Source organism: Oryctolagus cuniculus, chromosome 20, assembly GCF_964237555.1.
Source record: "Oryctolagus cuniculus chromosome 20, mOryCun1.1, whole genome shotgun sequence".
Classification (NCBI taxonomy): domain Eukaryota; kingdom Metazoa; phylum Chordata; class Mammalia; order Lagomorpha; family Leporidae; genus Oryctolagus; species Oryctolagus cuniculus.
In genome coordinates this window covers 3,862,020-3,877,490 of record NC_091451.1, presented here as the reverse complement: position 1 = coordinate 3,877,490, position 15,471 = coordinate 3,862,020, and the positions used below count along the sequence as shown (strand labels likewise).

The 15,471-nt window shown below is 44.0% G+C and overlaps 1 protein-coding gene across 3 annotated transcripts in view; it reads right to left on the bottom strand.

Moving 5' to 3' along the window:
- The window catches only part of LOC100347451 (zinc finger protein 420), a 43,543-nt gene extending 34,199 nt beyond the window's left edge, over positions 1 to 9,344 (bottom strand). Inside the window, exons 1-3 of one of the 3 annotated variants that reach the window (XM_051829754.2) lie at positions 9,076 to 9,344; positions 8,309 to 8,463; positions 5,776 to 5,809 (exon numbers count right to left, since the gene is read on the bottom strand). The gene's annotated coding sequence lies outside the window, so the exon portion shown is untranslated. Of the gene's footprint in view, positions 1 to 5,775; positions 5,810 to 8,285; positions 8,464 to 9,075 lie in introns of all 3 variants that reach the window. The other 2 variants (XM_051829755.2, XM_008251264.4) reach the window with 2 other exon arrangements.
- Positions 9,345 to 15,471: the final 6,127 nt, after the last annotated feature.

Here is a 15,471-nt window from a genome sequence, read left to right as displayed (position 1 = left end):
TTAATTTTTTTAATTTAACAAATGGCCCTAAATATTCTGACTCATCTTGATATATGACAGGAGCCAAGAAATCTGCTGCTGCCTGTGTAGTGCCTCCTCAATCCTTTCTGATAGAAAACAAACACTATTTCTCTTGCTAACCAAGCACTCAAATCCAAAAGATCCAATGCCACTCAGTACAACTCCATTCAAGGCTGCTCCAGCACTGAAGAAAAGAAAAGGAGTGAGGGGCCCAAACCCTGAGTGGCTACAGGGTGCCAGTCCCATCCTCACTTTGCACCAGAATTTCTGGTTAGAGATGCTAACAAAGGCAACTCCAGATACTGGAGTGGTAGAGTCTCAATCATAACAGCCTCCCTGTGTGTGCAACAGAAGAACACAGAGCATTCCATAGGGGAGGAATACATTGAACAAAAAGGAAAGGATATGAATGTATATAGCTAAGAATTTCCCCACCTTGCTGATCACAATCTCAAGAATGTCCAGCCCAGAATTCTATTTCTCTTTGGAAAACAGACTCCATATTTTCTCCACCTAGGTATATTCTTATGTGAGGAATTCATCTCCTTGTGGGAGATGGTACCACCACAAATTCCAAATCAGGCAAAAAGCAGATTCTCAGAGGTGAATGGACAACCACATCTATGAATTCTGACTTGAAAAACAAGTTTCCTCCTGTTCTAGGAGTCTGACACAGGTTTGGGCTAAAATGAGAATCATGGAGACCAGATGGGTCTCTTAGGTGAGAAGAAAAGAAGCTTGATCTTCAATTGTTACTTTGTAGTATATTAGTTTCAAGAGGATTTCATTTTCCACTTGTATTTCAAGAAAAAAAAAAAAAAAGGTAGAATCAGTTTGAGGGGCCAGCATTGTGGCACAGCAGATTAAGCCTCCGCCTACAGTGCCGGCATCTCATATGGCCACCAGTTCAAGTCCTGGCTGCTCCACTTCTGATCCAACTATCTTCTATGGCCTGGGAAAGCAGTAAAAGTTGGCCTAACAGTGGAGGATGGCCCAAATGCTTGGGCCCCTGCACCCGCATGGGAGACCAGGAAGAAGCACCTGGCTCCTGGCTTCAGATAGGCACAGTGCCAGCCATAGAGGCCATTTGGGGAGTGAATCAATGGAAGGATGACCTTTCTCTCTGAATCTCTTTTCTCTCACTGTCTAACTCTACCTGTCAAAAAAAAAAAAAAAAAAAAAAAAAAAAAAAACCTGCTCCCACATGGGAGACTCAGAAGAAGCTCCAAGCTCCTGGCTTTGGATCTACACTGCTCTGGCCCTTGCAGCCATTTAGGGAGTGAACCAGTGGAAAGACCTCACTCTCTGCCTCTGCCTCTCTCTGCCTTTCAAATAAATAAATATTTTCAAAAAGGGGGGGGGGGGGTCTTTCTGCCTCTGCCTTTCTCTGTAACTCTTTCAAATAAATAATCTGTTTTTAAAAATAAATAAATTTCCGACCCATGCCCCTCACTCCACGGCCTCGTGCACCTGGCCTGGAAGGGGAGGAGCACTGGGGGCTGTGCCACAGCCTGCCCTGCACCCGCCCCTCAGAGCCCAGGAAGGACCGGGCACTGGGCAGTGGAGGGTGCGTGGGCAGCAGGCTTGTGGCAGAAGCCCCCGGCCCTCCCACCAGAGTGGCTGGGCCGAGAGGGAGGCTGGGACCCCTCGCAGGGCTCTGGTCAGAGACTACAGGGGCCCTTGGGGAGGCGCTTCAGGGCTGGGGGAAGGCCTGGCCCGAGTGGGCAGTAAAAAAAAAAAAAAAGAAAAAAAAAAAAAAAAGAAAAAAAAAAAAGAATAAAAAAATTTGTATGAATCTTAAAAAAAAAATCTGTTCCAGCCTAGCACATGGCAGCTTTAGCCAGTGAAGACATTATAGCTACCTACTCAAAAATGACAACCAAAATAAACTCAACAGATGAGAATCAAAATAAAAACAGAACAGTCCAACATAAGGCCAACATCTGTTCAGCAGATATTATCAAGATCGTGACAGACAAGTCAACAGGAGAATAAAGGTTGGGGTGGCTTTGTGGCACAATGGATTAAGCCACCACCAAATAAAATGCTGGCATTTACTATGAGTGTCCATTTTTTTTTAAAAGATTTATTTACTTATTTGTTTGAAAGTCAGACTTATGGGGGCCTACACTGTGGCACAGCTGGTTAAGGCCCTGGACTGCAGGACTAGCATCCCATCTGGGTACCAGTTTGGGTCTTGGTTGCCAGCTCCCTGCTAATATACCTGGGAAAATCGGAGAGGATGGCCCAAGTCCATGGGCCCCTGCATCCATGTGGGAGACCCAGAAGAAGCTACTGGCTCCTGGCTTCAGATCAGCTCAGCTCCAGTCACTGTGGCCACTTGGGGAGTGAGCCAGTGAATGGAAGACCTCTCTTTCTCTGTCTCTACCTCTCACAGTAACTCTACCTCTCACAGTAAAAAAAAATAATAATAATAATTAAAAAAAAAAAAAAAGAAGTCAGAGTTATGGAGAGGAGGGAGACACAGACGGAATAGCATTGTAGAGTAGCATTTCATGTCCTGGCTCTCCACTTCTGATCCAGCTCCCTGCAAATGGCCTCAGAAAAGCAGAAAATGGTCCAAGTACTTGGGTTCTTGCCACCCATATGGGAAGCCTGGATGAAGCTCCTAACTCCTGGCTTGTGCCTGGTCCAGCCCTGGCAATTGCAGCCATCTAGGGAATAGAACAGCAGATGGACTATCTCTCTCATCCTCTTCCTTTCTCTCCATATCTCTGTTTGCAAATCAATAAATAAATCCTAAAAGAGAGAGAGAGATCTTTCATCTGAGATGGCTGCAATGCCCAGAGCTGGGCCAGATAGAAACCAGGAGGCAAGAGCTTCATCTGGGTCTCCCATGTGGATTGCAGGGGCCCAAACACTTGAGCCATCCTCTGCTGCTTTTCTCAGGCCATTAACAGAGAGCCAGATCAGAAGTGGAGCAACTGGAACATGAACTGGTGCCCATATGGGAAGCTGGCACTGCAGGCAGTGGCGTTTCCCATTGTGCCACAATGACAGCCCCATGAGTGCCAGTTTGAGTCACAGTTGTTCCACTTCTGATCCAGTTCCCTACTAACGCAACTGGGGAGGCAGAAGCAGATGGCACAAGTACTTGGACCCCTGCACCCACATGGGAGACTTGGATGGACTTCCAGACTCCAGTCTTTGGCCTGGGCCAGTCCTGTTGATTATGGCCTCTTGAGGAGTGAACCAGCAGATGCAAGATCCCCATTCTTCTCCCCAGTCTCTTTCTCTGTAACCCTGCCTTTAAAATAAAATTTTTTAATCTTAAAAAAAAAAAAAATAAAGGCAACAGGTGAAAAGAGGAGCCACAGTCAAGTAACAGAGCAAGGCTACAGTTGTGCTGTCCCTCAACAGCCTTCTGCCTTAAGAGGGAATTCTCCAGCTTACAGACACTGACAGAAAAGACACACTCAGAACATGTTTCAAAATAAATGATAAGAAGTATAGAAGGCAAGTTGATTTTATGATGACTTTTATTGAAAATGTACACTGAGTTTAGATGGATGTCTTTTAGTGTGGCAAGGTTAATCCAATGCCTAAGTCAGAGACAGACTGAGGAAGATATGTTGACAGGGGAGAGTTGCAATGTCTCCATTGCTCTTCTAGCATAATAAAGAGAAGGAAAAAGCGTACTCATGTTCATGGTTATAAAAAGGCTGAAGCACAAAAATTCTAGAAGGGGGAGCAAAGTTCAGATATGGTTTTCTTAAGAAAATAAAGAGCAAGAATCTGAAATATGAAGTAGTCACACAGAACAATTGTGTCTAGCACTCAAAGTGAGCCCCAGGATAAGCACCCATCAAATCTGTTAAGTGCCAAGAGAAGTCAGTTTTCCAATCTTGCAGTCACAATGAAAACATAATTACTTAGGGGCCAGCACTGTGGTATAGCGGGTAAAGCTGCCTGCAATGCCAGCATCCCATATGGGCCCTGGTTCAAGTCCTGGAAACTTTACTTCCAATCCAGCTCTCTGTTATGGCCTGAGAAAGCAGAAGATGGCCCAAGTCCTTGGGCCCCTGCACCCACATGGGAGACCCAGAAGAAGTTCCTGGTTCCTGGCTTCAGATCAGCCCCGCTCTGGCCATTGCAGCCATCTGGGGAGTGAACCAACGGATGGAAAATCCCTCACTCTCTCTGCTTCTCCTTCTCTCTCTGTTTAACTCTTTCAAATAAATACACAAATCTTAAAAAAAAAAAAAAAAAAAAAAAAAAAAGCCACATAATTACTTGAAGTACTTTATGGTGACTGATAACATCTTTGTCCTTCTCTGAAAAATAGCTTGAAGTGGAAAAGGGCTGACAGCTGTGAAAATAGAATCACATGCTGGATGTGAACCAATGGAAAAGCTGGGAAATAATACCAAGAACAGAGAAGCATAATGAGAAAAGCAATGAAATGAGGGATGATGAGTTTCCTCAGCCCTTCTCTCCATCAAATTCCCTAGAAAGCTACACTTGCTGATACAGTGGCATTCACTACACTGCTAGAGGGTTGGAAAGTAGGACAAGTTGTCCACCTTGAAGATGTCCCATGTGAGCCCATCAGAACCTTTCTATGACCAGTGTCACACAAGAAGCAGTCTTCCCAGGAAGAGAGGCCAAGTGGCATCTTGGATGAAGAGCAATCATCTCCTTTGTAGACCAGCAGAAGCAGCCAAGAGAAAAAGCGGGAGACAAAGAGGAGGAAAAAAATGGAATCTCCAATGGTGGAGACTCCGTCTTTCTGGCTTACAGATGGTCAGGTGAGAGCACCACAGGCCTTTGGAATAGTGGGCAGCAGCAGTACACCATGGTCACTCAGAGAAATCAAAAGACAACTTCCTGTGGTCTACTCATAGCTGACTTTTCACTTTTCAGGAGAAATTCACCTGAGTCAAGCAAAGAAAAAGACTTACCAAATCCTTCAATACATTATTTCCTGGGAAATACATTATCCCCATTGCAGCCAGCTGAGATGGAAGATCTATCTCTTTTATAAGATTTATTTATTTGGCCGGCGCCGTGGCTCACTAGGCTAATCCTCCACCTTGCAGCGCCGGCACACCGGGTTCTAGTCCCGGTCGGGGCACCGGATTCTGTCCCGGTTGCCCCTCTTCCAGGCCAGCTCTCTGCTGTGGCCAGGGAATGCAGGGGAGGATGTCCCAAGTACTTGGGCCCTGCACCCCAGGGGAGACCAGGATAAGTACCTGGCTCCTGCCATCGGATCAGCACGGTGCGCCGGCTGTAGTGCGCCGGCAGCGGCAGCCATTGGAGGGTGAACCAACGGCAAAGGAAGACCTTTCTCTCTGTCTCTCTCTCTCACTGTCCACTCTGCCTGTCAAAAAAATAAAAAAAGATTTATTTATTTATTTGCAAGGCAGAGATACAGAGAGAATGGGAGAGAGTGAGAGAGAGATTTGCCATTACTGATCTGGCAAAACCAAGTCACCCAATAGAGCATGTGGGGGTTCTATATTTTTAAGCAGCACTACTCATGGCAAATTTGATATTCAGAAACCAATTTTGAGCTATGCAATTCCCCAAATATGTATCCTCTCTTCATCTCCCCCAACAAGGACCAGACACTGGAGAATCCCTACATCATGCACATCTAGAAAAGAACATTTGCATATGAGTTAGTACCAACTGTACACATGGATACCTCATGCACACTGGCCATAGACATGCATTTCAAGAAACAGGTTCTCTGTGAGCCAACAGCAGCAGCATTATTTTTGATGCACATACCTCTCTCGTCACACAGGATTCCAATTTCAATGTTCTGAGAAGGAATAAAGCCATTTTATCAACATGCCTGGCATCTCTGACAGTATTTAGAAACACAATAGGTATCTGACATGTGTTGCCTAGAAGTGTCTGGCTTCCACAGGATTTTGGTAATTGTAGCTATTCATCCACTTTTTTTTTTTTTTTAGGATTTATTTATTTATTTGAGAGGCAGATTTAAAGAGAAAGGGAGAGACAGAGAAAGAGGTCTTCCATCCACTGTTTCACTCCCCAAATGGCTCAACAGCTAGAGCTGGGCTGATCTGAAGCCAGGAGCTTCCTCGGGGTCTCCCACATGTGTGCAGGGGCCTAAGCACTTGGGCTATTTTCCACTTCCCAGGCCATTAGCAGAGAGTTGGATCACAAGAAGAGCAGCAGCGACAGGAACCGGTGCCCATATGGGATGCCAAAGCCACAGGCAGAGGCTTAACCTACTAGGGCAAAGCATCAGCTCCTATTCATTCACTCATAAACAGATTAGTAAATTGCATTGGATTTGCCATTAACACTTTGCAGGGGTGGGAAAGTTTTTCTGTCAAGCTCATTTGGATATTTATATCATTCATGGACAGTACTTGTAGATTGATCATCCACTCCCACTTGCAGTTCCCTTGGCTGGGCCAGAACAAACGATTTCATTGACCTTACAGGGACCACAGGCTGGATGTTCCCCACCCATGATTTAGAGCAAAATTTTAACTAAAGTTCTGACTTATTTTGTTTCGCTTATTGGCCCAGTAAGAGCTGATGTCCAATAAAGGCCTGTGGAACCAATTGGAGTTAGACGAAACTTCTTTCAGTTTCCCTTGTGAATTTAGATTGAACATTTTTCATAGCCACTGGTTACACTTAAAAATGTACTATTGATGGGCTAGTATTGTGGCACACTGAGTTATGCTACCACCTGCAATGCCAGATCCCATATGAACACCAGTTCAAGTCCCAGCTGCTCCACTCAAACCCAGTTTCCTACTAATATGCCTGTGAAAGGCAGCAAAAAACGGCCCAACACTTGAGTCCCTGCCACCCACATGGGAGCCCCAAATGGAGTTCTAGGCTGTTGGCTTCTGTCTGGCCCTGCTCTGGCCACTGCAGCCATTTGGGGGCTAAAATAGACCTTTCCCTCCCTCCCTCTCTCTCTCTGTCACTCTGCTTTTCAAATACACAAAATAAATCTTTTTTAAAAAGTATTTTAAATAAGAGATGGAAGAAAGCTTATTTATCAAAGCAAGGATAACATGAGATAAATACTAGGACTCATTAACTTCAAAAATATAAAAAGAAATTTAATGAAAGTCAAAATATAACCAAAATCATTTTCTACTACAGATTATAACCTTTATATTGAGTCACATCAGAAAAAACTTACCCCTCCTCCTTTGAAAAAAATGCACCTTGGGGCTGGCATTGTGGGTTAAGTAGCCACTTTCAATGCTGGCATCCCACACAGGCACTGGTTCAAGACCGGTCTGTTCCATTTCCAATCCAGCTCCCTGCTAATGCACCTGGGACAGCAGCAGAGGATGGCCCAAGTGCTTAGGCCACTGCATCCAAGTTGGAAACTAGGAAGAAGTTCCTAGCTCCTGGCTTCAGCCTGGCCCACCCCAGGCCATTGTGGCCATTTGAGGAGTGAACCAATGGATAGAAAACCTGTCTCTCCCTCTTTCTCTCTCTGTAACTCTGCCTTTCAAGTAAATTAAAAAACAAAAAAACCTATACAATGTAGTATTTTGGCTATTCCCTCACACAGAGAAACCTTTGATAAACTGTAGAAGACTGTCTTACAGTCATTTCATGGGTGTGAAGCAGTTCTTCCCACCAGAAATACGTACTGTCCATTCACAAGCACTGTGATAGACAAGGTCAAAAACAACACACTGGGGTTGAGAGGAGAAATGCTGTCACTATAATACCCTCTATCCAGGAATCACTTTCTATTTAACTTCCTAAATAACCTCATTATGCTAAATGAGTTTCATAAGTTAGTAATCTGTGACAACACCACTCTAACAGAACATGTGAATCACTTAAACAGTTATTCATGTGAAAACTTCATTATACTGAAAGTTAATCTATAGCAATAGTTTTCAAGGCCACATTTATTACTGTACCTTGTGGGCATCTCTGTGGGGGCGAGGGGCACTCATTTCTTTTTTCTTTCTTACTCCTCCTCACATTAACAATTTGTACAAAGGCTTCCACAGACCATAGTCATTATGAAAATCTATAACTAAAATCCTCCCATGTTAAAAATGTCTTGGACTTAAACACAGAACCTAGAATAAGAAAAGTAACTGGCCCTCTTAATTAACACAGTATGGACTGTAAGATAATCAGCTTGGTGGAGCACTGGGAGACTATAAAGAACTAGGAAGAGAAAAATTGTTATTTTCTGTATTTATGTTTTCATAGTTTTCCACTTTATGTAAATCCAAATTAAAATAGCTCATTATTGATTCACACAGACTCACTTTGACTCACACAGTAGTCTCACCTAGCAAAGGCATCAGCAGCAGGCAGTAACAGTTGACATCCTTGCTAGCAGAAGAAAAGGGCTGAAGACAGAAATCGTCTTCAAAAAGAAAAATCATCAGCAAAAGAAATCATCAGCTACGTTTCCATGGCCTCAAGCTCGAAATTGAAAAAAGTCTGTAAATTAAACACAGAAGAGGGATCAATCCACAGAGCTACTGTGCACCCTTCACGCTGGTCCCTCTGGGAAAGTTGGACAAACGCACAGGGACCCAGCTGCCCGATGTGTCCGCGGGGATCCCGCGGGGCCGGCGAGGGTCAGGATGCGGGCAGGGGGCAGATCCTAGTTTGATCCTCCTTCCCCGCCCCTCTGCCGCCTCGGGCTCCCGGCTGAACGCCACCGAGCCCCACGCGGACGGAACCGCCGCGGAATGCTGCAGGAGGCCCGGCCAGACAGCATCCCGCGGCCACGCAGTGAGAACCCGGGTCATTTAAATATAGAGAAGGCGGTCTCACCGGTTCACTGTGCTCCCGCCTGCAGCTTGTGCAGTGCCCACACATGGTGACCTCGCTCTTGTAACCACTAACTACAGCACAGTGAGGAGCGTTTGAGCGAGGTAGCACGCGGGACCGGCCGTGGAAAACACGACACCCCAGGGCCCAGCCCTGACTGCGCCCGAGGACGCCGCCAGGGTCACCGACAGGCAAGGACCCACGGCTGGGAGCCGCCAGCCGCCCTCGCCCCCGACCCTCTCCCTCACGCATCCGCGCCCCTTCCCGTTCTCGTACCTGCCGTGGAGCAAAGCGGAGAGCGGGGGACAGGGAAAGTCCGCGGCACGTGGGACCCACGGGCGCCAGACGCAGACGCACAGAAGCAGCGGTTGTTCGAAAACTGTCTGCGTTCCACTTGCGGGGCAAGACGGGCGGCGCGTGGGGGAGACGGAGCACCCGGGTCTCTGAGCGCCCACTCAGGACAAAGTGAACTTCCTCCGTTCCCAGCCCCGAGCACACAGGCAAGCACGCGCACGCGGTCGCACAGGCATTCGGCGCACGGAAGACGTCAGAGCGCCCGGCGCCTCTGGGAAATGGAGTCCAGGCCGGGGCGTTCCTAGAAAAACCAGCTGGCCCGGACTGAGGGCTTCAGTGTGGGGTGGGTGGAGACAGAGGAAACCAGATGGCGTTTGCTTTCGTGTATGTCCCTCCTTCCCTTCCTTCCCACCGCCAAATCTGAAAGAGCCATTGGTGTTCTTCCTTTCTTGAACCAAAATCTTGAAAAGTGACACCCACTGCTGCTAATTGGGCCCAACATCACGGTTCTTTCATAAGCTGTCTTCTCTCAAAAAATCTTACTGGCTGCCTTGTTCCTGGAAAGCTGCTCAAATAATAAATGACTATGAATTCAATGTAGCTTTTAGCAGAGTTTTGCATCCAGATTTGAAAATACAATTTTTATTTGTGTTTTACTTGTCTTTATTGTTCTTTTAAAATCATTTTCCACCATCCTCTAATACACCAAGTACACAAGCAAACAGGGAAACTGGATACAGAACTAACGTCGCCGAGTAGCTTCTAGGAGCCAGGTTAAGGGACTAAATGCCTTACATTGTATCATTTATACCTTAGGTAAGTTCTGGAAATAGTATTATCAATTTTCAAAGAGGAAACTTAGGTGGAAAGAGTTTAGAATTGAATTTACACATGGAAATATGGTTAAAAAGCCTAAGTTAAAGGCCAACCAAAATGAAATACTGGTTTTAGAAATCTTTATTTTGTCTTTGGGCTCAATTTCTAAAACCCCGGATTTCTCATTTGGAAAAAAAAAAGTGAAAGAGAAGAAGAGTATCTACAATGATAATCTGCATTGTGGAGAACCATATAGGATTATAACTTGCCTAAAAAAGGAAAGAGATTCAAAGTTGCTATTATTCCATGGCTATTTTTTCTTATGTTTAATGTCAAGAAACCACATATTTTTTGCATTTTTAGGTATAATGTGTGTTGTTTGATTTTTTAAGTTTTTAAGTAGAAACACAAATGGATAGCTGGACTTCTATGTGATTACTTCTGTCATTTATAATTCATGGAATTAGAGTTTCTGGATTAGGAATGCTAAAATCGGAGCCAGCACTGTGGCACAGTGGGTTAAAGCCCTGGCCTGAAGCACCGGCATCCCATATGGGCATGGGTTCTAATCCCAGCTGCTCCTTTTCCAATCCAGCTCTCTGCTATAACCTGGGAAAGCAGTGCAAAATGGCCCAAGTCCTTGGGCCCCTACACCCACATGGGAGTCCCAGAAGAGGCTCCTGGCTCCTGGCTTCAGATTGGCAGAGCTCCAGCCATTGTGGCCATCTGTGGAGTGAACCAGCAGATGGAAGACCTCTCTCTCTCTCTGCCTCTACCTCTCTGTGTAACTCTGTCTTTCAAATACATAAAATAAATCCTTAAAAAAAAGGAATGCTTAAATCTATCCATTCATTTCACACTAGTATTTACTATTTCAGGCAATATTCTTTAGATGGATTGCTCTTTCTTACCAGATTGAAAACTTTATGAGAGCAAGAAGCATGTTCGTTTTGACATTAAAACTCAGCATCTTGACAATCAGTCTTAGTTGAATGAATAAGTGAGGATATAAAAAAATAAACAAATACAATTTCTGATCCCCAAAACTATCTACTAGAAGAGACAATGAAATAGAAACCTGTTTGATGACTGCCACAATTAGGTAAATAAATAATTTGTTTTCTGGGACAAGTTTGATAATAAAAGGGACATATTACCAACTGCACAGGTTTGAAATGTATAAACAGGAACAATCCAAAGCCAAGGAGGTTAAATATTCACTCTAGCTATGAAGGCATTTCATTCATTTATTTAGTAAGCATTTATTGAGCATTCTTTTGTGTGTATTGAAAGAACTACCAGCCACTTGATTTCCCTAGAAATTGGAGTAAGAGGTACTGAGCAACCATATACATATACAGGCTGGGGGGAAGGGGGGCTGAACTACAAAAAACTTTGGACACAAGGGTAAGGAAAACAAAAAGCAGGGAGATCAATTAAAAATATGCTAAATGTAATTTTGTAGGACCTGAACCAAGGTATGGTGGCAGTGGGAATGAAGAAGAGACCAGACACTACAGTGAGATCTAAAAGGTAGAAACAACAGGATTTCAATGCTTCACCATGGTAGATGAAGGCAGCAGGGAACTCATGTGTAATTTTTTTTTTATTATTTAAAGGACATGGTATTTTCAGTACATTAATATTCATCAGTAATAAAGGACTACCTATCTCCAATCAACTTATAAAATCCCCATAAATCCAGGAAACAATCTCATAGATAGTATCTATAAGCTCTATGTCAATCATCAAGCCAAACATTTTTAACTGTTACCATACACAATGGTTCTTGTCATGATGTAGTTACTTAGAAGCTAGAAGACATAATCAGTGTCTCTAAGAACAATCTGAATTAAAAAGTTAAATTCAAAAACCCACAAAATTGTATAATTCAAAGCTGAATTTAGAATACCTCACGAATGCATGTGTCCACCAAACTTAGGTACTCAAAACACAATGAAGCAAGAAACAAGAAAAAAATTTCCAAAATAGTCAAAATACACATAGGCTATCAAATTACACATAGAAAATTTCTTGGCTTGCTCATTTTCCTTTATGACCAGTTGTGCTCTAAGACCTTTCACCTCATGCAGTAGTACTCCTAAAATCATGGAGTATCAGCAGAGAGGCATGTGCACTATGATCCGGAAGTGTTTACTTGGAGGAGATAACTGGGGGCAGCTGTGGCAGCTATTGTATTGTGGATACCTTGCTTGTGTCTGGCTCTAGGGTTATGATTATCCTGCAGGGCTACACCATTGGGCTGCATAAACCTATTGTTGTGGGAGCAGTTTCGATAGTAATCAGGAGAGAAAGAAGAGAACCTCAGCACTGGGCACTTGGGAGACTGGGAGGAAAAGGACACATTCAAAAGAAACTGGACTCATTTCTTTTTTTAATGCGTTCTTTTTATTTAAATTTATTTGCTTAAAAGACATTTACAGACAGAGAAAGAAAGGAGAGAAAGACCTTTCATCTACTAGTTCACTCCCTAAAAGGCCACAATAGCTAGGATTGGGCCAAGTCAAAGCCAGAAGCCAGCCATCCAGGTCTCCCACATGGATGGTAAGAGCTAAAACATTTGTTCCAACCTCCACTGCCTTCCCAGGTACATTAGAAGGGAGCTGGATCAGAAGTGGTGTAGTCAGGACTCAAACTGGTACCCATATGAGATGCTGGCACTGTGAGCTGTCTCAACCAACTGTGTCTCAATATCAGACATTGGGCTCATTTCTTGTGGTTGATTTTCCAGGGCCTATCTTTGCAAAAGTAATATATTAGGGGACAGTCCTATGGTACAGCATGTAAAGCCACTGCATGTGGTGTTGGCATCCCATACAGGAGCCAACTCATGATCTTGCTGTCCTGCCTCCCATCCAGCTCCCTGCTGATGTGCCTGAGAATGTAGCAGAGGATGGCCCAAGTACCTTGGTCCCTGAAACCATGCAGGAAACCCAAAAGTGGCTCCTACCTCCGGACTTCAGATCACCCCCACTCTGCTCATTGCAGCCATCTGGGGAGTAAGTCAGCAGATGGAAGATCTCTCTCTCTCTCTCTCTCTCTTCCTTAGTCTAAAAATTTTTTTAAAAAATAGAAAAAGACAAGTAACAGATGATCTATAGCAGGGAGAGTTCAGGGGATACAAAAAGATCAGTTCTACATCAGTAAACACATTAAAAAAATAAAAGTAGCATATTTTACCTATACCAGACACCACAACCACTTTACTCTTCCTTTTATTCTCTATCCTATTCTTCATTCAATAAGCAGTTTGCCACTGGGGCATTGGAGTCAGGACTTCCAAGGCCTAGGAAGATAGGATCTGGATAAAGAGAAACCTTGGAGAAAGAAACTACAGGTGAAAGGGAATATCATTTTAGGAGCTGCCCAGACCATACTTTTTCTGCTTCTTGTTCCTGTTGGTGTTGTAGAGTCATCTCTATGTTTTCAAACTGCTAGTTTCTCTGGCATTATGGATGTGCCTGGTTGGTGGGTTAGGAATTAGATGATATAAGTTCTCCCAGTTTGGGAATAAAGTATTTATAAATTAATAAACCATAATATTTCTCTTACAGATATAGGTTTCAGTCACTAAGTAAACCTTAGTGGGTGATGAGACTAAAACTCCACACATATCTACTGCACATGAACCTGAACTCTCATCATCATGTGGTACTTCCGTTATGGCATTTACTGCCTCCTGCTTTATTAACACCTGCTTATGTATGGATGTTTCTAAGCTTGAAATGAGTTTACTCAGTGAAATGAGTAAACTCAGATAATTAAGGATCTTTGTTATCTTCCATTGAAGATATTCTCATCCATATTCCTGAAAGTAAAGCCTCATCTGTATCTCAATTTGGTCCATTGTGGCCATTTTGCATCACTCTCTCTCGAGGATATTTACTTATTTATTTAATTATTCATTCAAATGCTTATGGAATAATGTAGTCCATATTTTAAAGACCTTTATCACCAATTTCATTCTAAGATTTAGCATCAAGGCCTAAATCCAGATCTAGGCCAAGTTAGTTCATGCAATTTACCAGGATCTGGGCCTGATTAAAGATTTCTCCAGGGACCAATGTTGTGGCATAGTGGGTTAAGTCATTGCCTGAAAAACTGGCATCCCATATGGGTGCCAATTTGAGTCCTGGCTTCTCCACTTCCTATCAAGTTCCCTGTTAATGCACCTGTGAAAGCAGCTGAAGATGGCCCAAATTCTTGGGTCTCTGCCACCATGTGAGAATACTGAAAGAATCTCCTGCCTCCTGGCTTTGGCCTGGGCCAACCCTGGCATTGCAGCCATTTGGTGAGTGAACCAGAGGGTGGATGGACCCTGTTTCTTTGTCTTTTCCTCTCTTTCTCTCTCTGTAACTCTGTGTTTCAATTAAATAAAATAAATCTTTTTTTTTGACAAGCAGAATTAAACAGTGAGAGAGAGAGACAGAGAGAAAGGTCTTCCTTTTTCCATTGGTTCACCCCCCAAGTGGCTGCTATGGCCGGCACGCTGCACCGATCTGAAGCCAGGAGCCAGGTGCTTCTCCTGATCTCCTATGCAGGTTCAGGGCCCAAGCACTTGGGCCATCCTCCACTGCACTCCCGGGCCACAACAGAGAGCTGGACTGGAAGAGGAGCAACTGGGACAGAATCTGGCGCCCCAACCGGGACTAGAACCCGGTATGCCGGTGCCGCAGATGGAGGATTAACCTAGTGAGCTGCGGCGCCAGCAAAATAAATCATTTTTAAAAATGCCATTTCAGGACTACATTGTGGTGTAGCAGATTAAACCACCACTGGCAATGCCAGCATCACATATGGCACTGATTCAAGCCCTAGCAGCTCCACTTCTAAATCAGTTAGTTCCCTGCAAATGTGCCTGGGAAAGCAATGGAGGATGGCCCAAGTCCTTGGGCCCTTGTGCCCATGTGGGAAACAGAGGAAGTTCCTGGCTCCTGACTTCAAATTGGCCCAGTTCTGGCCATTGCAGCCATTTGGGAAATGAACCAGCAGATGGAAGACCCCTCTCTCTCTGCCTCTGCCTCTCTGTAACTGAATTTCAAATAAATAAATAAATAAATCTTTAAAAAAATACCTACCTAGTTATTGTGACTTCTTTAACATAAAAAGTAGCAGTAGCTCTTAATGAACATTTTCATGTGCCTGTTCAGGAGATGTTCTAAAGACATCCTACTTGAGAGCACAGCCAAAAGTTGGGCATCCAACAGACCCCTGGAAAGAGCCTCCTAACTCTAAGCTGCAAGCCCCATGATGTGGCTTGCACTGTTCCTATATCAAAGTTCCCCCTTGAAGCGGATTTCAACACATTCTATCCTGTGAGATATGAGAAGCTTGAGCTTTTGCAGTTTCCAAGCCACAACTCCAGAAAACAGACATTTCATGAACAAAACTCATAGAAGTGCTCTACTGCCAATCTTTCTACATATACCATTAAGATTACTCCCTCATCAATTTCTTTGGCTAGCAGGAAACTTCAAATTGCCTAATGCTTATTATAAATCACAAATTATAATCTCCACTTTGGCAGATTTTGTGTAGAAA